The 26812-nt window shown below is 47.3% G+C and overlaps 1 protein-coding gene across 4 annotated transcripts in view; it reads left to right on the top strand.

Annotated features, from left to right (window-relative positions):
• The first annotated feature begins 600 nt into the window (after positions 1–600).
• Positions 601–26812, top strand: part of zhx3b (zinc fingers and homeoboxes 3b) — a 72455-nt gene continuing 46243 nt past the window's right edge. The window contains exon 1 of one of the 4 annotated variants that reach the window (XM_078418751.1): positions 601–668. The gene's annotated coding sequence lies outside the window, so the exon portion shown is untranslated. Of the gene's footprint in view, positions 669–751; positions 861–1365; positions 1703–10993; positions 11119–26812 lie in introns of those variants that run through there. The other 3 variants (XM_078418752.1, XM_078418750.1, XM_078418754.1) reach the window with 3 other exon arrangements.

The raw sequence follows: 26812 nt of genomic DNA, 5'->3' as shown, positions 1-26812 counted from the left end.
TTGGATCAATTTAGCAACAACAGTAAACTATCCAGAAGATTGTTTCTACAAGGAACTGCAGATAGACACAAACTGCCGGAGTTACTCAGCGAGACAGGCAGCCTCTCCGACCCGCTGAGTTACTAGAGCACTTTGTGCCTATCTTTGGTACAAACCAGCATCTCCAGTTCATTGTTTCTACAAGGAACTGCAGATGCTGGTTTACAAAAAAAGACACTAAGTGCTGGAGTAACTCAACCGGTCAGGCAGCATCTCTGGGGGACATGGACAGGGTGACGTTTCGGGTCCGGACTCTCCTTCAGTAAAATATCCAGCCTACGATTTTGTTTAAAGGAAAGCTGCGATTGTTTTGTTCAGAAATCAAAGCTCTTCTATACACAAACAACTGAAGCAAAAACAAACCTCTCGCTTGTTTAAATGTGTGCGCTTTTTTTCTCTGCACTTTGATACATAATACGCACGTAACAACATTTTCCCCCTTGATCACGCTTCCCCGAGCTCTCTGCGAACAGATACAATCCTTCAGGTCGGGGAAGGAAGCGAATCAGTGCGGCGGGGGGCGGGTGGGAGTGACTTCTGGGAGGGGAGGAACAAAACAGATAACAACTTGCGTTTACCGAGGAATGTGTCGGACGAGCCTGTGTCAGAGGGGATCCCCGCAGTTAATGGTGAGTTGAAAGTCCTGGGGGGGGGGGGGGGAGAGGGAGAGAGAGAGAGAGAGGGGGGGGGGGTGGGGTGGAGGAATGAACAATACCGTAGCAACCAGAGAGAGTGAGAGTGAGACATGACCGTCAGCCACTTGGAGAGAAAGCGATCACCAGCCACTCAGCTGGAAGGACCATCGGCAAGAAGAATAACAGGTACAAGGCGCTCATTTCAAACGCACAGCACGCCCTCGGATCCGCGCACTCAGCACTCACGCGAACGCCACCTTGACTCATAAGCGGTTATGACACGGCGGCCAATTTGCAACACAATTGACATGTTTATGTTTTCAAAGACGCGGCGTGTCTTGACATTTCACTGCCAGGGAGACGTTGCTTGCAATCCAGCAGTAACAGTCGCGGCGTTTAGTAAATCTCGGGATGGGCATTTGGCAGGGAGTTTAAAATATCATTCCGGATGGTGATTTGATTGGAATTAAGTTTTGGGACTTTTTGTTGGGGTGGAAAACGTGGATTTGAGAATGGGTAGAGGTATAGATAGAGACTCTGATCTGGTCTGTGGGATCACGTACCCAGCCCAGAGCAGACGTCCCGAATTCTTCTCCACTTAAAAAAAAAAGAACCCAAGAGTGAAAAACTTCCAAAGTATTTTGCATCGTTCGCAAGACTTGGTGACGTTGGTCATCACGTGTGTTGGCGTTCTGGCGTCCGATGGGGTTCATTTGGTTGTATGTGTGCATCGTATCGTTTTCGTTTCGTCCTTCGCCCAGAGAGAGAGAGAGAGAGAGGGAGAGAGAGAGAGCGAGCGAGCGAGAGAGCGAGAGCGAGCATGAGCATGCCTGCCTTGTGAAAAAACATTGGAGAGAAAATTAAAATCGTCAACTCGTTTTATGCGGCGAGATCCAGAAAGCACAGAGGAAGGGAGCAAATTCAGCAGCGACCGGATCAAAGAAGGGTCCCTTTTCTTATTGAAGAGGAGAGGGGAGGGGGACTGTTGAATCTAAGGCAGGAGCCCCCAGCAAGGAGGCGGAGACTGGGTGAGTTTGACTGGGAAGCGCCGCTGATGTTGCTACTTTCAGTCGCTACATTGTGGCCCCGATTGTTGCCACGTTCGAGAACGCGCTACAATGTTGCCATTCCGCCCCCTGGGTATTCCCCCCCTCCCCGTCCCGCGTTTAATCCGCTTGAATACATTTCTCTCTCTTATATATATTATATAAATATATATATATATGAGCTAATGAGACCCAGGGTGAAAAGTGACCCAAATAAAATGGCGGCACGTCCACAACCGGGGGAGACACCGACAGGGTAAAAGGAACCGAAGGGGGTGAAACCAAACGCACTGTCTCCCGTTTGCCTGACAACTTGCGAGTGTATGTGTGAGGCACCGCACTAGGCCCGTCCCTCTGCAATCTCTTTATTTCATCTTATTCCCCCCCCCCCTCTCCCCACAGATTTTTGTTTTGGGGAGAGAAAAAAAGAGAAACAAATTGCACTTATTGAAGTGAACAAAAAATCCGCATGACTGTCCATTTAGGATTTGACACTTTTCTCCCTCACCCCCCTCCTCTTCCCTCACCCCCCTCTTCCCTCACCCCCCTCTTCCCTCACCCCCCTCTTCCCTCACCCCCCTCTTCCCTCACCCCCCTCTTCCCTCACCCCCCTCTTCCCTCACCCACCCCTTCCCACACTCCCTCCCCCCTCACCGCCTCCCTTCCCACAACCCCCTTTGCTTACCTCAACTGCCTTCAACCCCTCCCCTCCCCTCGCCCCTTACCTCACCTCACTCCCTTCTCTCACCCCCCCCTTCTCTCACCCCCTTCTCTCTTCCCCCACTCCCTTCCCCTTTTTATAAATTAAGAGACTGTGATAATGTGAGAAGGGAAGGAGGGTTGAGAAGAGAAGATAAAAGGCAACGATGTTGACTGGGGATGGAGCTGGTCAGTGCTGGGGATGACCGTTCAGCCAGTCGATGATGTGGGGGTTCAGTATGCGGATTGCAGGTCGGCTCCAGTCCAAACACGCAGCATTTTGTGTTGCACAGTTGCGATTAACAGCGCTCGTAACTACATGAAATGCTACAGTTGCTGCTGAACATTGTAACCATTGACCGACACTGCATATGTCCAAATATTGGTACTGTGTGTGTGAGTGTGTGTAAATCCTACACACGCTGCTAAAAAACACATTGGTTAAACCTTTGGCAAAAAAAAAATACCAATTACTTTTATTGTCCAAAATAGACACAATTCGCTTTGCAAGCCCTACTTTTTAATAAAGCTGGTTCGTGGATTTTTCAAAATAGTCACCATCCTATTTGCTACTTTTATTTAAAGGGACAGGGTCTGTTTCTTTGTTTTCCTTTTTTTTCTGCGTTGGCCTACTGTAAATCAGGACGGAGAGGGGTTTCTGGTAACTGCACATGCGTCTTAAAGTAGCAGTGACTCATGAGGCTGTTGGGCAGAAACCTACTCACCAGGCATTAGAAGTGCGGTGAGAACGGATGTCTGCAGTGACTCCTGAAGCTTTCATTTTAAGTCGCGCACGTCGAAACTTTTTTGACAGACGAGCAAAGTTACTGAAATAGTCAACGCCTCGTCTTTTGCTTTAATTAAACAGTTTCTATAAATAGACTCATTTGTTGATAAACAGAGTCTTCCGTCTTCCCATCTCGCCCAGTCTGCTGCACTTCATTAAATCAAAATACACCAGTTAAGTACTTCCTTTTTGACTGGAAATCGGACTCCTTAACGGAGACACTTAACAAATGGGTGTCAGGGGTTATGGGGAGAAGGCAGGAGAATGGGGTTAGGAGGGAGAGAAAGATCAGCCATGATTGAATGGTGGAGTAGACTTGATGGGCCGAATGGCCTATTTCTGCTCCTATCACTTATGACCGACCTCATGACAAATGTTTTTGAGTCGGAAGAGTTGGGGGCCAGCTAAAATCTTTTGATGGGTGTGCAGGAAGGAACTGCAGATGCTGGTTTACACCACAGATACACACAATATGCTGGAGTAACTCAGTGTTGGTGGGTCTCGATCCGAAACATCACCTATTCCTTTTCTCCAGAGATGCTGCATGACCTGCTGAGTTACTCCAGCACTTTGTGTCGATCTTTTGAGGGTGTGTGCGCTTTAAGTAGTTCTTGAAGCACTCCGACTCGTTTGACTTTGCTGGTCGTGGGGAGATAAAGAATGATGTTGTTTGATACAAAGATGATACAAAGCTGGGCGGCAGTGTGAACTGTGAGGAAGATGCTATGAGGTTGCAGGGTGACTTGGACAGGTTGTGTGAGTGGGCGGATGCATGGCAGATGCAGTTTAATGTGGATAAGTGGGAGGTTATCCACTTTGGTGGTAAGAATAGGAAGGCAGAGTATTATCTGAATGGTGTCAAGTTAGGAAAAGAGGACGTACAACGAGATCTGGGTGTCCTAGTGCATCAGTCACTGAAAGGAAGCATGCAGGTACAGCAGGCAGTGAAGAAAGCCAATGGAATGTTGGCCTTCATAACAAGAGTATAGGAGCAAAGAGGTCCTTCTGCAGTTGTACAGGGCCCTAGTGAGACCGCACCTGGAGTACTGTGTGCAGTTTTGGTCTCCAAATTTGAGGAAGGATATTCTTGCTATTGAGGGCGTGCAGCGTAGGTTAATTCCCGGAATGGCGGGACTGTCATATGTTGAAAGACTGGAGCGACTAGGCTTGTTTACACTGGAATTTAGAAGGATGAGAGGAGATCTTATCGAAACGTATAAGATTATTAAGAGGTTGGACACGTTAGAGGCAGGAAACATGTTCCCAATGTTGGGGGAAGTCCAGAACAAGGGGCCACAGTTTAAGAATAAGGGGTAGGCCATTTAGAACTGAGACGAGGAAAAACCTTTTCAGTCAGAGAGTTGTGAATCTGTGGAATTCTCTGCCTCAGAAGGCAGTGGAGGCCAATTCTCTGAATACATTCAAGAGAGAGCTAGATAGAGCTCTTAAGGATAGCGGAGTCAGGGGGTATGGGGAGAAAGCAGGAACGGGGTACTGATTGAGTACTGATCAATGATCAGCCATGATCACATTTAATGGCGGTGCTGGCTCGAAGGGCCGAATGGCCTCCTCCTGCATCTATTGTCTATTGTTTGTTCCCACCACTCCACCTTCAACAGTGGCTCATTGTCAGGAGATGTGGATCAGACAATCCAGAGGTTGATTACCACGCCCAGGTCAGATGCCTTGCCTCGCCCCGTCCTCCTGCAGACCAGTCTTTGGCCGGATCTCATAATAAACCATTCCATCTGTGAGAGGCAGGGTGGAGTAGGATCTCATGGCTGGCATCAGCCTCACTTCCCATGGAAAACCTAAACGCGATGTACATTTTCAAAAGTTTTAGGAGCGGAATTAGGCCATTTGGCCCATCAAGTCTACTCTGCCCATCTAATCATGGCTGATCTCATTTTACCTCAACCCCATTCTCCTCCCCATAACCCCTGACACCCATACTAATCAAGAATCTATCAATCTCCGCCTTAAAAATATCAATTGGCTTGGCCTCCACTGCCGTCTGTGGCAATGAATTCCACAGATTCACCACCCTCTGAGTAACGAAATTCCACTTCATCCCCTTTCTAAAGGCTGTATCGTGAACGAAAACTAAAACGCTGGAGGTATTCAGTAGGCCAGGGTCCATGGAGAGACTAAATGGAAGTCATGTTTTGCACTGACACCCTGAGACACTAACATTGGAAGTTGGAAACGTTCTTGAAAGATCAGTGAATTGAGGACTTTGGGGAACTTGAACAAAAGAGTAGATGTTGCTTGCAGTAGATCAGCTGTAATCATATTGAATAGTGGGATAGGTTTGAGGGGCAGAGTGGCCTGTTTCTGCTCTTTTATTCCTCAGTTCACTGTCCACAGATGCTGCCTGGCACTGACTATTTGGAGCATTTTCTGCTTTGTTCCGTGCATGATCTAAGATGGCGCCCATGCCAGGCGTCTTTGTGGGCGGGTCATAGAAGTGGATCTGCAATCACGCATTACAATCGCCCCACTCTTTTAAACCTCTACTCCAACAGCAGCATTTCTTACTTTAACTATGCTCTTCTTAATCTCATGTACGTCTACACTGGACGCCTCTATTGTATTGCCAGTCTACTGACTGGTTAGCACGCTTATGTTGAAAGACTGGAGCAACTTGGCTTGTATACACTGGAATTTAGAAGGACGAGAGGGGATCTTATCGAAACGTATAAGATTATTAAGGGGTTGGACACATTAGAGGCAGGAAACATGTTCCCAATGTTGGGGGAGTCCAGAACAAGGGGCCACAGTTTAAGAATAAGGGGTAGGCCATTTAGAATGGAGATGAGGGAAAAAAAATTCAGTCCGAGAGTTGTGAATCTGTGGAATTCTCTGCCTCCGGAGGCCAATTCTCTGAATGCATTCAAGAGAGAGCTAGATAGAGCTCTTAAGGATAGCGGAATCAGGGGGTATGGGGAGAAGGCAGGAACGGGGTACTGATTGAGAATGATCAGCCAAGATCACATTGAATGGCGGTGCTGGCTCGAAGGGCCGAATGGCCTCCTCCTGCCATTGTCCTCCTCATATTGTCTATTGTAACAAAAGCATTTCACTGTACCTCAGTACACGTGACAATAAAGTAAACCCAACTCAAACTAAAGTTTGCCGTTTAAGATAGACACAAAGAGCTGTTTTCCATTCTCTACCTCTCGTTCTCTCTCTCTCTCTCTCTAGCCAGCAGCTCTGGGAAAGAGAGTTCTGAATTTATTTTAATATCTGTGTGAATAAGTGCTACTGACAATATTCACAAATGCCTGGTTCTAATTTTAAAGTGTCAGTCAGAGAGGTGAAAGTTCCGTTGCATTGTGTCCCTTGGGTTTCCGGGCAGCTAGTTCTGGTTGTCTAAAAACATGTATTGCAGCTGTTAGAGGACCAGAGTTTTTAGAAAGATTTAATAGGAACCTGAGGGGTAACTTTTTTTACACAAAGGGTGGTGGGCGTATGGAACAAGCTGCCAGAGGAGGTAGTTGAGGCAGGTACTATCGTAACATTTAAGAGACATTTGGACAGGTACATGGATAGGACAGGTTTAGAGGGTTATGGGCCAAGATCGGCATGGTGGCGCTGCGGTAGAGTTGCTGCCTTACAGTGAATGCAGCACCGGAGACCCGGGTTCGATCCCGACTACGGGTGCTGTCTGTACGGAGTTTGTACGTTCTCCTCGTGACCTGCATGGGTTTTCTCCGAGATCTTCGGTTTCCTCCCACACTCCAAAGACGTACAGGTATATATGTTAATTGGCTTGGTAAATGTAAAAATTGTCCCTAGTGGGTATAGGATAGTGTTAATATGCGGGGATCACTGGTCGGCGTGGACCCGGTGGGCCGAAAGGGCCTGTTTCCGCACTGTATCTCTAAATTAAGAGCAGGCAGGTGGATGGGGCATGTTGGTCGGCGCGGGCAAGTTAGTTCGTTTAGTTTATGTGTACCAAGGTACTGTGAAAAGCTTTTGTTGCATGCTAACCAGTCAATGACGAAACAATTCATAATTATAATCGCGCTAACTACAGTCTAGAGATGCATAATAAAGGGAATAACGTGAATAATGTTTAGTGCAGGGTAAAGCCAGTAAAGTCTGATCAAAGATTGGCTGAGTGTCTCTAATGAGGTGGACAGTAGTTCAGGACAGGGCGGCACAGTGGCGCAGCGGTAGAGTTGCTGCCTTACAGCGAATGCAGCGCCGGAGACTCGGGTTTGATCCTGACTATGGGCGCCGTCTGTACGGAGTTTGTACGTTCTCCCCGTGACCTGCGTGGGTTTTCTCCGAGATCTTCGGTTTCCTCCCATACTCCAAAGATGTACAGGTTTGTAGGTTAATTTGCTGGGCAAATGTAAAAATTGTCCCTAGTGGGTGTAGGATAGTGTTAATGTGCGGGGATCGCTGGGCGGCGCGGACCCGGTGGGCCGAAGGGCCTGTTTCTGCGCTGTATCTCTAAATCTAGAAAAAGGACCCCTCTCTAGTTGTCGATAGGATGGTTCAGTTGTCTGAAGTTAGGCCGCAGGGCCTGTTTACACACTGTATGACACGATGTAGAAACAAGGAACTGCTGATACTGGTTTGCAAATAAAGACAAAGTGCTGGAATAACTCAGCGGGTCACCTTTAAACCAACTCTTTGCAAAAGAGTCTGTGTATTTATCTGATCTATTTCTCTCATGATGTTTTACATGATGGTGGATGTATGGAACAAGCTGCCAGAGGAGGTAGTTGAGGCAGGGACTATTCCCAACATTTAAGAAGCAGTCAGACAGGTACCTGGATAGGACAGATTTGGAGGGATATGGACCAAAGTTTGGCAGGTGGGACTAGTGTCGCTTGGAAATGTTGGCCGGTGTGGGCAAGTTGGGCCGAAGGGCCTGTTTCCACGCTGTATCACTCAATGACCTCTATAAGATCACCCCTCATCATAAAGTAACCTACAGCTCTGCTTAAGGCACTTGGTTGAGGCCCATCTGTGCTTGTGGACTGAGATTCAGTATCTTGCATGTATGACCTCTCCAGGTGACTACTCTAGCACTGTGAGGCTTGTAGTTGTTGTTGTGCTATCTCCATTCACGATGCCCCTGTTGTTTTTGGCCTTGGTCCTTACGTTTGTGACAGATTTGTAATTTTTTCAGAAAGGTTACTTAAAAATCCCAGCTGCTGCCTTAATTTGTGCAGATTTTATTGATGCATTCCAGTTACATAATTAAACGCACTTCCAGCTGTTTTGTATTTCATGGAACATTTTAAATCACCACAGAAATGACATGAGACTCAAATTGCTTTAGCTAAGGTTCACTAGTTAAGCTTTCAGGTCTTCATGGAACAAAGGGCAAAACTTTTTTTCTAAGGAGAAAAGAAAAAAAATAATGGTTTTGGGAAGAGTTTTATTTTCAATTAATCGCCATGTGTACTTACTCAGACCATAGTGGCACACAACATGCAAGTGGGCCCTTTAGACTTTACTTTAGACTTCAGAGATACAGTGTGGAGACAGGCCCTTCGACTTCCCCGAGTACACACCAGCCAGCAATCACCCCATACACCCACACTATCCCACACACTAGGAACAATTTACAATTTTACCGAAGACAATTTACAAACCTGTACGTCTTTGGGATGTGGGAGGAAACCAGAGCACCCGGACAAAACCCGTGCGGTCACAGGGAGAACGTACGAGCTCCGTACAGACAGCACCAGTGGTCAGGATCGATCCCGGGACTCTGGTGCTGTGAGTCAGCAACTCCACTCTTGTGTCACCGTACAGATAGTTTTGTTTCATAATGTTGGGTCAATCCAAACAATAGATGAAACGCTTAAAATCAACCAGGAGCCAATAATAGCAGGCGGGCACTGAAGCATTTGTTCCACAGAATGGTTGCCCTCAGGACAGCTGCCACAGAGAGGAGGCTGGATAGAGCTCTTAAGGATAGCGGAGTCAGGGGGTATGGGGAGAAGGCAGGAACGGGATACTGATTGAGAATGATCAGCCATGATCACATTGAATGGCGGTGCTGGCTCGGGGGGCCGAATGGCCTCCTCCTGCACCTATTGTCTATTGTCTATTGAGACGGTTGCCCACCTCCTCGCAGTGTGGGGATTTGCGAAGAGAGTCGAGAGAATGAAGCAAGGGTCCCTGTCACGGTTTACCTCGATCAGCTCCGTAACTGAGGACTCTCTGAAGGTCATCAGCTCAGTGAAGGACACTCTTTGGTTTACCCGAAGAGTGAGCTGTCCGTCGGGGAATGTTGCCGACTGCAGGAGTACGTGCTGAGGGACGCACTGAAGCTCGGCGCAGCCAACGTCGTGGCTCTGTGGGGGAGGACCACAGTCTAGGGTCCTTCCGCTGCTGGACATTGGGGGGCAGGGTGTGGTGGAGATGCCCCTCAAACAAGGGAAAGGATATCACCCCAGGGGGCCGTTTGAGAATGGCAAGGATGCCCTGTACAATAATATTTCTGTGAACACTACCAAATATAATGCTAACGAATGTACGTAGAGCCACTGACAATGTCGGAAGAGTTTTTGCACCATTCTTGTTTTGTATATATGTATTATTCTGATTTAAGTTTACTTTTGGGGGAAAAGGAAATTTAAAAAATAAAGGACCGGTTGAAGTTGGACAACCTGGGTTCACATCACCTCCCATACAAATGGTTCACCCCCAAACATGTTTCCAATTATAATATTCTGTTCAATGAATGTATTCTGGGCTATTTAACCCACTCTCAGTAAATGTAATTATTTGCTTGTGATGCCCACTGTTAGAATGGCCATGAGGAGGAGTTTCTTGAGCCAGAGGGTGGCAAAGCTGTGCAATTCGTTGCCACAGATGGCTGTGGAGGCCAAGTCACTGGGTATTTTTAAAATGGAGATTGATGGATGCTTGATTAGGAAGGGTGTCGAAGGCGATGGGGAGAAGGCAGGAGAATGGGGTTGAGAGGGAAAAATAGATTAGAACGTACAGACTGGAGAAGGGTCTCGACCCAAACCGTCACATATTCCTTCTCTTCAGTGATGCTGCCTGTCCCCCTGAGTTACTCCAGTATTTTGTGCCTATCTTTGGTGTAAACCAGCATCTGCAGTTCATTCCTACACATTGAATGACAGGATAGACTCAATGGGCTGAATGGCCTAATTGTGCTCTTATGTCTTCTGGTTAGGACTTGATTTCAAGAGTTTAATTTAATTTAGTTTAGTTTAGAGATACAGCGTGGAAACAGGCCCTTCGGCCCACCGAGTCCGCACCGACCAGCAATCCCCACACACTAACACTATCCTACACACACGAGGGACAATTTACACTTGTACCAAGCCAATTAACCTGCAAACCTGTAACCTCTTTGGAGTATGAGAGTAAACCAAAGATCTCGGAGAAACCCACATGGTCATGGGGAGAACGTACAAACTCCATACAAACAGCACCCATAGTTGGAATCGGACCCGGGTCTCTGGCGCTGCAAACGCTGGAAGGCAGCAACTCTACCGCTGAGCCACTGTGCAGTCTTTCCATTTGGGGCAGGTTTTGGTGAAGCCTCTGTAAATCTTTAACCGCGTACAAATCATATGATACAATATCCTCTTCAGGTACAAAGGGTCAACCAAACTGTGTCCTGTAAATCGAAATTAGGCCAAGTATCTTTAACCAGCTACTTTGCTCTAGAGCTAAGCAAGTGTAAATATGTTTAACCTTCTCTTGCTGTATTTCACTGAATAGTACTTTAGACTTGGGTCTGTGTTAGTTGGTAAAGAAGCCTATTGGTGTCTGGTTTGCAGTTTGGCCTAGTTGGAGCCAGGGTCCTATCGGACAGTGGAGGTTGGAGTACTTGGAATACTGCACGCAGTTCTGGTCACCCCCAATACAGGAAAGATGTGGAGGCTTTGGAAAGGGTGCAAAGGAGGTTGGTGCCTGGATTAGTGTGTATGAGCTACAGGGAGAGGTTGGACAGACTTGGATTGTTTTCTCTGGAATGCTGGGAGACCTGATAGAAGTAAATAAAATTATGAGAAGCACAGATAGGGTAGACAGTCAGAACCTTTCTCCCAGGATGGAGTCATCAAATTCAAGAGGGCACAGCTTTAAGGCGGAAGGGGCAAAGTTTAAAGGAGATGTGTGGAGTAATTTATAAGCACAGAGGGTGGTGAGTGCCTGGAAAGGATTGGCAGGTACATTGGTGGAGGAGGCAGGTATGCTAGTGGCATTTAAGAAACTTTTGGATAGGTACATGGATTTGCAGAGAATGGAGGGATATAGACTATGTGCAGGTAGATAAGAGTTGCTCTTGGCATCATATTCGGTACAGATATTGTGGGCCGAAGGGCCTCTTCCGGTGCTGCACTCTTTCCTGAGAGGAGAAAGATTATGGGTGAAGAAAAGAGTGTAAGAAAATAACTGCAGATGCTGGTACAAATCGAAGGTATTTATTCACAAAATGCTGGAGTAACTCAGCAGGTCAGGCAGCATCTCAGGAGAGAAGGAATGGGTGACGTTTCGGGTCGAGACCCTTCTCCAGACTGAAGAAGGGTCTCGACCCGAAACGTCACCCATTCCTTCTCTCCTGAGATGCTACCTGACCTGCTGAGTTACTCCAGCATTTTGTGAATAAATACCATCGATGAGTGAAGAAAATGCTAGTTTATGTCATTTAGCAGGGAAAAAGATGCCTGTTTTCTGCAATGTTCTTTGGAGAAATGCACAACAATGTGAATCAAAGTGCCAATTTAACATCTACTAGACTAACTGGACCCGTTGGGCCCAAACTTGCATTGGTGCAGCACCCTCTCCTCTCCCCCTTCCCCCTACCCCCCTCACTCTCCTTCCCCTCCCCCCTTCCCCTTCCCCCCCACGCCATCCCCCTCAACCCCCCTTATCCCTCCTCCCTCCCTCCCCTCCACCCCCTCCCTCCCTCCCCTCCACCCCCTCCCCCCCTCCCCTCCACCCCCTCCCCCCTCCCTCCCTCAGAGATAGATTTAAACTTTAAAATGTGAATAACTTAAAAAATAAAACACCGATTTCAATGAAACTTCTTCCATTAGCACCAAAGGGGCGATGGTGAGTAAGGTGGGCCTAAAATTGTCGCGCTATCGTGTACCGTTTTGGCTGTAGTTCAGGAACAAACAAACAAACGAGTTTTAGTATATAGATGTCGATTCTGCATTCCTTGTCTTTCAAATAGTCGCTAAAATCACATGTTGATCAATCCTACCTAATTCCCATTTGTGCGGTCACATTCCATTTTATGTCTTTTTGCCATTTAAAAACAAAAATTCATAAGTTAAAGGAGCAGAATTAGGCCGAAGAAGGAATCAGACCCCGAAACGTCGCCTGTTCATACCCCTCCAGAGATGCTGCCTGATCTGCTGAGTTACTCCAGCACTTTGTGTTTTGCCTTTAAGCAGAGGCATAACCACAAGAAAGAAGGTGATCTGCCAGTTGGCAGAGATGAGGTAGAGCGAGAGGCTGCCCATAAAATCCAGCACGGACAGACACATTTGGCCAAAGCAGCCTGTTTTTCTGCTCTTAAGTTCTATGTAAACACCTTTAGAGCAAAAAAACAAATTTGGGCTGGTATTTTAAGATTAACTGTGAAAGTGCAGCAAGGGAAAATGAGCACAGACCAGGGCCAATTTCTGACTGAGTTTTGGAAGGGTTATGAGTTGGAGTTTAATCGTCACGGGGAATAGATTTTCATGAAGGCTAGTGGAGCAAAAACCTCACCGCACCCAAGACCTGCGTTTCATTCTGTGTGCGGGTGCTGTGTGAACAGAGTTCATATGTGCTCCGGTTTCCTCCCACATTCCAAAGATGTACAGGTTTGTAGGTTCGAGAGTCAGTCGTAGAGTCATACAGTGTGGAAACAGGCCCTTCAGCCCACACCGACCAATATGTCCCATCTACACTGTTCCCACCTGCCTGCGTTTGGTCTACATCCCTCTAAACCTGTCCTATCCATGTACCTGTCTAAAAGTTTCTTAAACATTGCAATAGTACCTGTCCTCAACTACCTTCTCTGGCAGCTTGTTCCATACACCCACCACTCTTTGTGTGAAAAAGTTGCCCCTCCGGTTCCTATTAAATCCCCCCCCCCCTCACCTTAAACCTATGTCCTCTGGTTATCGACCCCCCCTTCTCTGGGCAAGAGGCTCTGTGCATCTACTAGATCTTTTCCTCTCATGATTTTGTACACCTCTATAAATTCACCCCTCATCCTACTACGCTTCAAGTAGTAGAGTCTTAGCCTGCTCAACCTCTCCCTGTAGCTCGGGCCCTCGAGTCCTGATAGCGTCCTTGTAAATCTTCTCTGCACACTTTCCATCTTGTTAACTGGAAGCTTCTGTCATGATCCCCCATTACTCTATTAATCTTACTTATAACTATTATTTATTTATCTTATTACTCTTATTATTTGTATTGTCCTACCTTTTCTCCTTGGTCTGTATTTTTTATGCTCTGTGTAAAGCACTTTGAATTGCCATTGCTGTATGAAATGTGCTATATAAATAAACGTGCCTTGCTTTGCCCTACCTTGCCTTAACTGGCTTCTGTAAATTGCCCCTAGTATGTAGGATGTGAAAGTGGGATAACATAGAACTAGTGTGGACGGGTGATTGATGGGCAGCATAGACGCGGTGGGCCGAAGGGCCAGATTCCACGCTGTATCTCTAAACTCTAAACAGAGTAACATTGGGTTAATGTCATCAATCTTGTGATGTCTAGTGTTAAAAACAAAATGGTTGTGCAAGAGACCAGGAGAAAATTGTTGACTGTGAGTCAGTCGTGATGTTTGTTCAGAGACTAGGGCCATACACTGCGGGGCAGAAGTATGGTTGGCTTGGAGAAAAATTGTAAATTGTCCCTGTCCGAGTCAGTGGTGACCCCACTATCCCACACACTAGGGACAATTGACAATTTTTACCAAAGCCAAATTAACTTACAAACCTGTACGTCTTTGGACTGTGGGAGCAAACCGGAGCACCCGGAGAAAGCCCGCGCGGTCACAGGGAGAACGCACCTACTCCGTACAGACAGCACCCGTAGTCGTGATCGAACCCGGGTCTCTGGTAGCAACTCTACTGCCTGCGCCACTGTGCCGCCCAACTGCAGATGCCGTTTAAGGACACAAAGTGCTGGAGTAACTCAGCAGGTCAGGCAGCATCTCTGGAGAACATGGATAGGTGATGTTTCATGTTCTTTGTTGCCCCATATTGGCGCTTTGTCCTGCCTCTTCTCTCTCTCTCTCTCGCAGATTTCTTTCCACCTCCCTCCCCCTCCCAATCAGTATGAAGAAAGGTCCCGAAATGTCACCTATCCATGTTCTCCAGAGATGCTGCCTGACCTGCTTAGTTACTCCAGCAATGTGTTTCTTTTTTATAACCTGGAGAGGTCCTGTATCATCTTAATGTTGTAACCTCCCATGCACATTGCTGTTAGCTGCTTAAAACTTGCAAGTCAAGCAAAGTCGGGCTTATCGTCCTGGGCATTGGGCGGTGAAGTACAGGAGCGATGAAAATCTTGCTTGCTGCAGCATCACAGACACATAGACTCGGACAACATCCAAAACCATAAATTATACATGAATTCTGCAAGATAACAAAAAGAAAAAACACTGTGTGCAAAAACACAATGAAGACAACGTTATTCCAATGCTCGGTTACATATCAGTCCAAATGTTTCTTTAAACTTTAAGATAGTAGCTGCCTCGACTACCTCCTCTGGCAGCTCGGTCCATATACCTGCCACCCCTTGTGTGTAAAAAACAATCTGTGAGGGGCCTGGTCTTAACCCAGAGCCACTTGTGATGCAGCGACAGAGGGTAATGTTATACAGCATGGAAACAGGCCTAACATGCCCACACCGTCCAACATGTCCCATCTACACTAGCCCCACCTGCCTGTGTTTGGCCCCAATCCTAAACAATCCTATCCGTGTACCTGTCTAAGTGTTTCTTAAATGTTGCGATAGTTCCGCACTTTCCACACACCCACCACCTTTGTGTAAAGTTAAGTTACCCGCAGGTTTCTATTAAATCTTTTCCCCCTCACTTTAAACCCATGTCCACTGGTTCTCCATTCCCCTACTCTGGGTAAAAGACTGTGCATTCATTCACTCTACTGGTCCTTTCAGGGATGATATTTAGTGGCAGCCCCTCAATTTTCTGCTTGGATTTTGGGCTTTGTCCTGGCTTGTCACCTGTCCCAGGCACAGTAACCTCAGCTTCCCTCATGTCTAAGGGGTAGGCATGGCCAAACATTTCAGCTACTTGAGCAGAAAAACAAAGTGCTGGAACAATTCATTGGGTCAAGCAGCCTCTGTGGAGGAAATGGACAGACGCCATTTCTGGTGGGGTGCCTTCTTCAGATCTAAAAAAGGGTCCCAGCCTGAAACGTAACCCATTCATTTTTGCCAGAGATGCTGTCTGATCCGCTGAGTTACACCAGTATTTTGTGTCTATCTTCTTTCTATCTATCAGATTAGTTTAGTTTAGAGATACAGCATGGAAACAGGCCCTTCGGCCCACCGGGTCTTGCCGACCAGCGATCACCCATACGTACTAATTCTATGCTACACACTAGGGACAATTTACAGCAGCCAATTAATCTACACACCTGCACATCTTTGGAAAGTGGGAGGAAACCAGAGTACCCGGAGTAAACCCAGGTGGTCACAGGGTTAACGTACAAACTCTGTACAGACAGTGCTCGTAGTCAGGATTGAACCCGGGTCTCCGGCGCTGTAAGGCAGCAGCTCTACTCTGAACTACAACATAGCCTGTCCATTCGCTTCATTGATCGTGACTGGCCTGCTGATTTCTTCCAGCACTTTGTTTTTTGCTCGAGGTTCCAGCATCTGAATCTTGAATCAGCTACTTGTCAGGAGGATACTGGAGCTTCACAGCAGTGATCTCGAGAGGCCTGCGATCACTGCGCACAGACCAAACATCACACCAATTAGCTCCTTCTCAGTTTGAACATATTCCACCTTCTTGTCCGTCAGAGTTTGATATGTGTATGCCTTTGCTCAACCCTTCCGCAGATCATTGCTCCAAAAACCCTTGATCTGAATCGTCTCTCTGTCTTGTTAGGTTTTCATTAGACTTTGGAGATACGACGTGAAAACATGGCCCCACGGCACACCGAGTCTGCGCCGACCAGTGATCACGACATACACTAGCCTACACACACTAGGGACAATTGTACAACTTACCAGAACCAATTAATCTTCAAACCTGTACGTCTTTGGAGTGTGGGAGGAAACCGGAGCACCCGGAGAAAACCCACGCGGTCACAGGGAGAACGTACTAACTCCGTGTAGACAGCATCGTTAGTCAGGATGGAACCCGGGTCTCTGGCGCTGAAAGGCAGTGACTCTACCACTGCGCCACCGTGCTGGCCTAAATACTGTCCAAATATTACAAAATGGGCTCTAACGTGGCTGTCTCCTTAAGTTAGAAACAAAGAACCGCAGATGCTGGTTTACAAAAAAGATCCAAATTGCTGGAGTAATTCAGATCCTTCTTTCGACTGGGGAAGAGTCTGAAGAAGGGTCCTGACCCGAAACGTCACCTATCCACGTTCTCCAGCGATGCGGCCTGACCCACTGAGTTACTGCAGCAGTTTGTGCCCCCCTTTTGTCTCCTGAATTTGTATGACTGCATGCCCTTGAGAGTTTATACAAAAAAATACATTACCCAGCAAAAATAAACAAAGTGCTGGAGGAACTCAGTGGGACTCGGGCAGCCAGCATCTGTGGAGGGAATGACGTTTTGGTTTGAGACCTTTCCAGGAAATGGTTTATTGCCTGCATTTTCATCCTTGAAACCCCTTTAAGTAGAAATTATACCACAGGTCCACCTTTGCATTGTGAGCTGGATTAACTTGACATCGGTGTGGGTTGGGTGTGGAACTCCACACCAGTCCACAGTCGAATGTTCTCACCTGATGCACGGCCACCAAGACCTTCATTGTTGCTGTAACTCGCTGTACCTATGCACATGACAATAAGCACGACTTGACCTTCTTGAGGCCTTGGCAAAGACAGAGACATTGGCACACTGCCATGTTTAGTCAGGGCGTTATAGGTTGTAGCTGGAGTTTAGATGAGGGAGGATCTCGTTCAAAGTTACCAAATAATAAAAGGCCTGGATAGAGTGGATGTGGAGAGGATGTTTCCACTAGTGGGAGAGTCTAGGACCAGAGGGCACAGCCTCCAAATATAAAAGGGCGTACATTTAGAACGGAAATGAGGAGGAATTTCTTTAGCGAGGGGGTGGTGAATCTGTGGAATCCGTCATCGCAGAAGACAGTGGAGGCCAATTGGGTATTTTTAAAGTGGAGATTGATACGATTTCATTAGTAAGGGCATCAAAGGTAACGGGGAGAAGGCAGATGAATGGGGTTGAGGGGGAAAAATAGATCAGCTATGATCGAATGGCAGAACAGAATTCATGGGCCGAATGGCCTAATCCTGCCCCTATGTCTATGGTCTTATGGTTCAACAGGTAGCCACCAAAAACATTCAATGTGGATATTTCTCCACTTTAGTTTAGTTCAGAGACACAGCGCAGAAACAGGCCCCTCCGCCCACAAGTCCACACGATCCCCGCACACTAACACTATCCGACACACAATTCACAATTTTTTTACCAAAGCCAATTAACCTTTGGAGTGTCTTTGGAGTGTGGAAAGAAACCGGCGTATCCGGAGAAAACCCACTCTGTCACGGGGAAGATCATGCAGACTCCGTGCGGACTGCACCCATAGTCAGAATGGAACCTGGTGGCCTGAGACACCGACTGTGCCACCATGCCACCCTCTCGTTACGGTCTTACGTTTTAACGGATAGCCACCAACAAACATTCAATGTGGACATTTCTCCACTTCTGAATACAAATGGGCGGCACGGTGGTGCAGCGGTAGAGTTGCTGCTTTACTTGTTGCTGACTACGGGTGCTGCACTGTAAGGAGTTTGTACGTTCTCCCCGTGGGTTTTCTCCAAGATCTTCGGTTTGCTCCCACACTCCAAAGACGTGCAGGTATGTAGGTTAATTGGCTGGGTAAATGTAAAAATTGTCCCTAATGGGTGTAGGATAGTGTTAATGTACGGGGATCGCTGGGCAGCACGGACTTGGTGGGCCGAAAAGGCCTGTTTCCGGCTGTATATATATGATATGATATGATATAAGTGGCCAATTCTATTATTTAAATACATTTGCATTGGGGTGCAAGACGACTGCGTATGGGCAGGCGTGTTGACTGTGGATTTCATAGACAGCCGCCGCGATTTTGCTCCCTGTCTACCTCCCTCACGGTTTAAACCGAGCTGTCACTGTATAACGCTTCACAGTGGGAGTGTTAATTCTTCCCGGCCTCTCTGCCCAGCTCGGGCTAAGAACCCAGGGACAATTGTCGCGGTCTGGCTGAGGTTGGCAGCGCCAGCGAGCTCCCCGATCTTTGAGCCTTAAATGGGCAGCGCGAGCACCAGGGCTCAAGTGCCAGCCGGTCTGTGCTGCTCACTAGTGTGATCACCATTTATTTTTAAAACCGGGTTGTCTTCCAAATCCGCTTTAGCGAAGCGGGCTATTTCGGGGGTGGGTGCGTGAGACTTGCTCGCTGAGCTGAGCAAGTGAAGCTAGCAGATGGCTAGTCCTGGAGAGAGTGGATGTGGAGAAGATGTTTCCACCAGTGGGAGAGTCTAGGACCAGAGGTCACGGCGTCAGAATTATACGACGTACCTTTAGAAAGGAGATGAGGAGGAATTTCTTCGGTCAGAGTTGTGGTGAATCTGTGGAAATCTTTGCCACGGATATGTGCGTGGAGGCCAAGATAATGTATATTTCTAAGGCGGATTGACAGATTCTGGATTAATACGGGTGTCAGGGGTTATGAGGGGAAGGCAGGAGAATGGGGTTGAGAGGGAAAGATAGATCAGCCATGATTGAATGGTGGAGTAGACTTGATGAGCTGAATGGCTTAATTCTGCTCCTATAACTTATGAACATGAACGTGCACTGTAAAAGCAGCTTAGAACTCTGAGGGTTGTATCAGATAGGGTTGCCAACTTTCTTACTCCCAAATAAGGGACAAAAGGTGACGTCACCGCCCGCGCCCCATGTGGCCTCACCCAGCCAGCGGCCACGTGCTCCCGCTCCAGCAATAGAGGCCCCCCCGGGCCAGGACGCGAGATGCTACGCAACCTCCGTTAGGCGAACACTCTCGGCCCCGCTTCCCCCGAACACACTCCATTAGCTTACGGTGTCTGGGCCTAGAGTGTCCGGGCTTACCTCGCCCCCCCGAGCCTAATACAGGACAAGGACGGTCCCGTATGGGACAAACCAATTTAGCCCAAAATAAGGGATGTCCCGGCAGATACGGGACAGTTGGCAACCCTAGTATCAGAGGCCTTTCCGCATTCAGTGGTAATTGGGCGAAGCAGTGTTTTGTTGCCACCATGTATTGCTAGTCAGTATCTGATCCATTGGCTGATTTCCCATTCTGCACTCTCTGAACTCATCTTGATTTGTGCTAACCCCAATTTGTACATCACCCGTAACACCTCCTGCACCACTCCACTGAATAACGAAAGGCCTGGATAGAGTGCATGTGGAGGGGATGTTTCCACTGGTGGGAGAGTCTAAGACCAGAGGGCACAGCCTCAGAATAAAAGTACGTTCCTTTAGAAAGATGAGGAGGAATTTCTTTAGTCAGAAGGCCATGAATCTGTGGAATTCATTGTCACAGATGGAGCTGTAGTCCAAGTCATTGTGTATTTTTAAAGCGGGGATTGAGAGGTTCTTGATTAGTAAAGGTGCCCAAAGGTCATGGGAAGGAGGCGTGTGAATGGGGCTGAGAGGGAAAGGCGGATCAGCCATGATTGAATGGCGGAGCAGACTTGATGGGCTGAATGGCCTAATTCTGTTCCTGCGTCTTATGGTCCACTGTGTAAGGCTAGCTCCAGGGTCTGGCAACTCACCTTTTTGGTTCCAATTGTTCATCCCTGTTTCAAACCCTTCCATACCCCCATCCCTTTCTCTCTGTGTAACCTCTGTGTCTACCACAGTTCTCCAGGATGTGTCTACCCTTCCACACTTCACACTTCCTCAGCAGAGCACCCAACGTAATCAAGGGACCTTTTAAGGGTGGACTGTGCTGAAATGTTGGCAGCTGTTGGCTTGCATATAGATAAGTGTGCACTGGAGTTGGATGTGTTGTGCAAAACACAAAGAGCTGGAGTAACTCAGCAGGGCAGGCTGCAGGCTGCATCTGTGGAGGGAATGTTTAGGGTTGGGTCTTTTCTCCACACAGAAAATAATTATGTTTACATGTTCTGTTGTAGAGTCGTTGACCTCGTTTTCTCTCATCCTTGACCGGCTGACTATCTCCTGCACTTTCTGTTTTAATTATAAATTTTCTCTTTTAATTATGGGTGTCTGCAATCCCATCGACTTCGCTCAGGTCACCCTTTTGTTTCTGTGTGGTTTGCAGCAAACTTTCCAACAGGCTGGAAACATAGAAACATAGAAAAATAGGTGCAGGAGTAGGCCATCCAGCCCTTCGAGCCAGCACCGCCATTCAATGTGATCATGGCTGATCATCCAAAATCAGTACCCTGTTCCTGCTTTTTCCCAATATCCCTTGATTCCTTTAGCCCGAAGAGCTAAATCTTAGGGCTGAAAAGAAGAACTTCTCATTAGCGATAGCATGGAAACAGGCCCTTCAGCCCACACCGACCATCGATTACCCATTCACACGTTCAATGTTATCCCACTTTCACTTCCACTCCCTACACACAAGGGGCAATCATAAGATCATAAGTGATAGGAGTAGAACTAGGCCATTTGGCCCATGAAATCTATGCCGCCATTCAATCATGGCTGATCTATCTCTCCCTCCTAACCCCATTCTCCTGCCTTCTCCCCATAACCTCTGACACCCGTAACACAAGGGGTAATTTACTGAGGCCTGTTTAATCTACAGACCCACACATGTTTGTGATGTGGGAGGAAACCGGAGCACCTGGAGGAAACCCACTCGGTCACAGGGGAGATGTGCTAACCCCACACAGACAGCACCCGAGAGGTCAGGATCGAACCTGGGTCTCTGGCGCTGTGAGGCAGCAGCATCGCCACTGTGCCACCTATAACGCTATCCTGTTTGGATATGGAAGCTCTGTTGATTAACCAGGCACAGCTGGTAGGCCCACTGTCTCACAGCGCCAGAGACCCGGGTTCAATCCTGACCTCTGGCGCTGTGCGCGTGGAGTTTGCATGTTCTCCCTGTGGCCACGTGAGTTTTCTTTGGGTGCTCAGGTTTCCCTCCACATCCTAAAAGCTTGCAGGTTTGTAGGTTCATCGGTGTCTGCAAATTGCCGCTGGCGTGCAGGGAGTGGACGCGAAAGTAAATGGGATGATATAGAACGAGTGTGAACGTGAGATCGGTGGTCGGTACGGACTCGGTGGGCCGCAGGGCCTGTTTCCATGCTGTGTTGTTAAACTAAAACTCAACTAAAACCACCTCACTTGGCTGCCAACAGCTATTGCTGCCTTTATGTTTGGTCAGGTCCAATACACACACACACACACACACACACACACACAGTGGAGATGGGCGGGGGGGTTTTCTGTGAAAGACTCTGCTAATTGGCGTTCTGCCTGCCTGCTCTCTCGGGAGGCAGGCGAGGGTGTTTGCTGCAGCCAACTCATGGGGAAGGAAGCCACAAGCCTTTTTGTTCGCCTGGAATCATTGCCCAGTTTGATGAGTTTTCCGAACCAAATCTCCCCCTGGTTTTAGTTGCTTGTTATTTAAACACTCGATTGCTGTTGGCTCCCTCATTAACAGGCGGTCATGAAGTTGAGAGTCAGCCATTTTATTTAAAAGCTTGATGGCTGACGATTACAGTTTCCAAACTACCTCTGCCCACTATTGTGTTCGCTCTGGACAAGGCTCACATCTCGCGGCCAGAGCACTGGGATGAATTCCACTGAAAACAATTTTATTTTTGCTCCCGTCAAACACAGTTCTATCTGATGATGTCACGTGAGCTTTAGCCTGGCTGTCTGCCTGCAATTGAGTTTAGGCCCGATTGTGAGAAACTCTGAGGTTGCGATTAATACCACTTTGGCCAGCGTGTGCTGGGGGATTTTAATTGCCATCTGAAATAACTAGTACCTCTTTTTCGTCTGCCATGCATGCATACCTTTTTGTATTGTGTAGGAAGGAACTGCAGACGCTGGTTTAAACCGAAGATAGACACAAACAGCTGGAGTAACTCAGAGGGATAGGCAGCATCTCTGGAGAGAAGGAACGGGTGACGATTCGGGCCGAGACCATTTTTCTGAAGAAGGGTCTCGACCTGAAACGTCACCCATCCTTTCTCTCCAGAGATGCTGCGTGTACCTCTGAGTTACTCCAGCTATTTGCGCCTACCTCTTTGTATTGCAGGGCGGATTAAAGTTTAGTTTAGTCTTGAGATGCAGCATGGTAAAACAGGCCCTTCGGCCCACCGAGTCCACACCGACCAGCGATTCCCCCATTCACACTAGTTCTGTGTCATCCCACTTTCTCATGCACTCCTTACACACCAGGGACTATTTCCAGAGACCAATTAACCTACAAACCCGCACGTCTTTGGGATGTGGGAGGAAACTGACGGGGTTACAAGGCGAACGTGCAAACTCCACACAGACAGTGGCCAAGGTTAGGATCAAACGCGGGTCTTTGACGCTGTAAGGCAGCAGCTCTTCCAGTTGTGCCACTGTAGTTTCATTTTGAAATGCGGCATGGAACCGGGTTCCCCGGCTCACCGAGTGCACGTCGACCAGCGATCACCCCTGCACTGGTTCTATCCGGCATACTGGGCACAATGTTACAGAAGCCAATTAACTTACAAACCTGCCGTCCTTGCATGAAATCAACAGCAAGACCATTTATCCATCATGCTCTGAAGAAGGGTCTCGACCCGAAACGTCTCCCATTCCTTCTCCCCCGAGATGCTGCCTGACCTGCTGAGTTACTCCAGCATTTTATGAATAAAAACCTTCGATTTGTACCAGCATCTGCAGTTATCTTCTTATACTACTTGATGCTCTGCAAGAAACTATTTTAAAGACAATGGAAAGTAAACAATCATGTGAGCTACAGTACTAGATACAGTAGGCCAATTTACGATGGACACAAATAAGTATATTTGTAGTATACTTAATAGTGACGAGAAACACGTTCAACTTTGTGTCAACACTAAAGTTGTTGTATATATCACGAGTTAAGGCCCAACGACCTTGAGGGAATTTGCACAAGAGGTTCTAGTGAATAAATCATCTGCTCTTTTCCATGCTGCCCCTTTCTAATGCATGCACGATGAAATAAAATTGCAGTTCAATTAAACTATGTAAAATGAATCTGGGAAATGACCTTAATATCCTGATCACTCTCTGATCCCATTGTTATGGTCACCATCTAAGCTTTGAAAAATGTCAACGTTGAGAGCAGTTAGATATTGAACTGTTTGACCGCTTTAAGCTCAGCCTAAGTAATGAAACCATTTGGGGCCTGGGCGAGAGTTGAATGGGAGTTACCTGGCCGAGAAGTGAACTAAAAATATCCAGATGCGAACGCATTCTTTGCAAATTCTCTGCCACAGAAGGCAATGGAGGCCAATTCACTGGATGTTTTCAAGAGAGTTAGATATAGCTCTTGGGGCTAATGGAATCCAGGGATATGGGGAGAAATCAGGAATGGGGTACTGATTTAGGATGATCAGCCATGATCATATTGAATGGCGGTGCTGGATCGAAGGGCTGAACAGCCTACTTCTGAACCTGTTTTCTATGTTTCTACCCGAAGAAAACGCATGTGGTCACAGGGATATCGTGCAGACAGCGCCCGTAGTCGGGATCGAACCCGTGTCTCCGACGCTGTAAGTCAGTAACCCTACCGCTGCGCCATCGTGCAGCTCTGTGTTTAGAAAGAAACATTTTGTTTTGCAAAAGAGATGTTTGGCGTAAAGATCACTTGGCTGCCATTTTGCTTCTGAGTCAGGGAATTGTGGGTTTGAATCCTACTCCAGGGATTCGAGCACAAGAGTTCAGTGTGCGATCTTGAATCTGTGCCCACGGAGTGTAGCACTCGGAGGTGCAGTGTTTTGGATGGGATATTAAATCAAAGATCTGTCTCCTAAATTCACCAGGCGGGAAAAAAAGCATATCCACCAGTGGATATAAAGCCGTAGTTTCAGAGTCAATGTTTCTCTCTTCTCCAAAGTAGATTATCAGGTTGTGTGTCAGAGTGATGTTTACAGGAGCTTGTGTTATGCAAACAAGCTACTATGTTTTCTACAGTGCAGCAGCTATGAAAATGGCACTAAGGGGAGGTCCAAAGGCTATGAGTATGCTCCTGAGCAGTAATTCCATTTGTTCTGCATCTGTATGAACATGCCTCAGGTGATTAGAAGAGATTACTTGTTCAGGGACATCTTTGAAATGACGTCGTCACAATGGTGCAGCAGATAGAGCTGCTGCCTCACAGTGCCAGAGACTTTAGACTTTGGAGATACAGCATGGAAACTGGCCCTTTGGCCCTCCGTGTGCACGCCGACCAGCGATCACCCCCTAGACTGTTAGGGAGAATTTACAATTTTACCAAAGTCAATTAACTTACAAACCTGCACATCTTTGGGGTGAGGGAGGTAACCCACGAGGTCACAGGGAGAACGTAGAAACTCCGTACAGACAGCACCCGTAGTCAGGTTCGACTCCAGGTCTCTAAGGGCAACAACTCTACCGCCGCCCAAAAAAAATGGAACAATTTAGGTATTTGCGTGTCATCCTTGCGTAGGGTTCGATTCTGACCTCTGTGTGTAAAAATGCCGTGATCAATTTTGCTGCCATTTTGATTTAAGCTGTGAAATGACGCATTTATTTGCTTGGGATTCATTATTTTTCAGTTCATCTATTTAAGGTAGAAACCTTTTTTCTCTCACACTTTCTTTCATCGAAATGAAATAAGGCAGCACGGTGGCCCAGCTGCCGCTGCTGCTTCACAGCGCCAATGATCCGGGTTTGATCCTGTCCTCAGGTGCTGCCTGTGTGGAGTTTGCACGTTCTCCCTGTGACCGCGTGGGTTCTCTCCGGGTGATCAGATTTCCTCTGACATCCTGAAGACGTGCGGGTTTGTAGATTAATTGGGCTCTGTAAAATTGCTCCTAGTGTGTAGGGAGTGGATGGGAAAATGGGATAACACTAGAACTAGTGTGTGAACGGGTGATCGATGGTTTTCTTTGGACTCCATGGGCCAAAGGACCTGTTTCTGTGCTGTATCTCTTATCTAAACACAAGTTAATAAACAAGTTCCGGGCGCCATTTCATGCTGACTTTACTTGGCATGCAGACATTATTGGCCCAGAGAACTGTAACTTTTCACACCCCTAGTTTCCCTTTCCCCCGACTCTCAGTCTGAAGGAGGATCTCGACCTGAAGCGTCACCTATTCCTTTTCTCCAGAGACGCTGCCTGACCCGCTGGGTTACTCCAGCTTTTTGTGTCTAAAGTATTTATGTTGGACCTGGGGAAGATAATCTCCCCTCAGGCAGAAGTGTGAGTGAAGTTTACTGGGGGTGGGGGGGGGGGGGGGGGGGGGTGGAGGTGGAGGTGGGGGGGGGGGGGCAACAAGATCAGCCCAATGAAGAAGCTTTTCCAATCTGCGTTTCCCTCATTATACCCAGGTTGAGTTTTGCGCGTTCTCTGTTCACCACCTCTCTTATCCGAGAATAGCAAACTGTGATTGCCATCCCACAGTGCAAATCACTACTGCCTCAGCATGTTTAGTTTAGTTTAGTTTAATTTAGTTTATTGTCACATGTACTGAGGTACAGTGAAAAGCTTTATTGTTGCATGCTATCTAGTCAGCAGAAATACTAAACATGGTCACAATCAAGCCATCCGCAGTGTACAGATAAAGATTAAAGGGAGTAACGTTTAGTGCAAGATAAAGTCCTGTAAATCCGATCAAAAATAGTCCGAGGGTCTCCAATAAAGTAGATGGGAGTTTAGGACTGCTCTCTAGTTGGTGATAGGATGGTTCAGTTGCCTGAAAACAGCTGGGAAGAAACTACGCCTGAATCTGGAGGTGTGCGTTTTCACACTTCTGTACCTCTTGCCTGATGGGACTTGCAACATTGCTGCTTAATCCTGTACTTGTTAGTTCCAGTTTTAGAAAGAAAAATGGATCGCGTGGGGAAAATATATTTCCTCAAAGGACGTGTTGTGGTAAAGATCCTGAAAAAAAATTCCTAACTGAAAAGAGGGCTGAACAAATGAAAGGCGTTAGGAAGAGAAAATCTTATTTAGCACGGTTGACGTTTTGACGCAGAGAACTGGCATTTAAGAGAGAGGGAGAGAGATACAGCATTGAAACAGTCCAAGAGGGTCAGAAGAAGGATCTCGACCCAAAATGTCATCTATCCAAGTTCTCCAGTGATGCTGCCTGACCCACTGAGTTACTCCAGCACTTTGTGTCCTTTTGTGTATTAACCAGCACCTGCAGTTCCTTGTTCCCACAATGAAACAGGCCCATTGGCCCACCGAGTCTACACTGACCATCAATG

The sequence above is a fragment of the Rhinoraja longicauda genome, chromosome 22, assembly GCF_053455715.1.
Source record: "Rhinoraja longicauda isolate Sanriku21f chromosome 22, sRhiLon1.1, whole genome shotgun sequence".
Taxonomy (NCBI): domain Eukaryota; kingdom Metazoa; phylum Chordata; class Chondrichthyes; order Rajiformes; family Arhynchobatidae; genus Rhinoraja; species Rhinoraja longicauda.
Note: the sequence above shows the minus strand (reverse complement) of the source record. Positions and strands in the feature narration are given on the sequence as shown.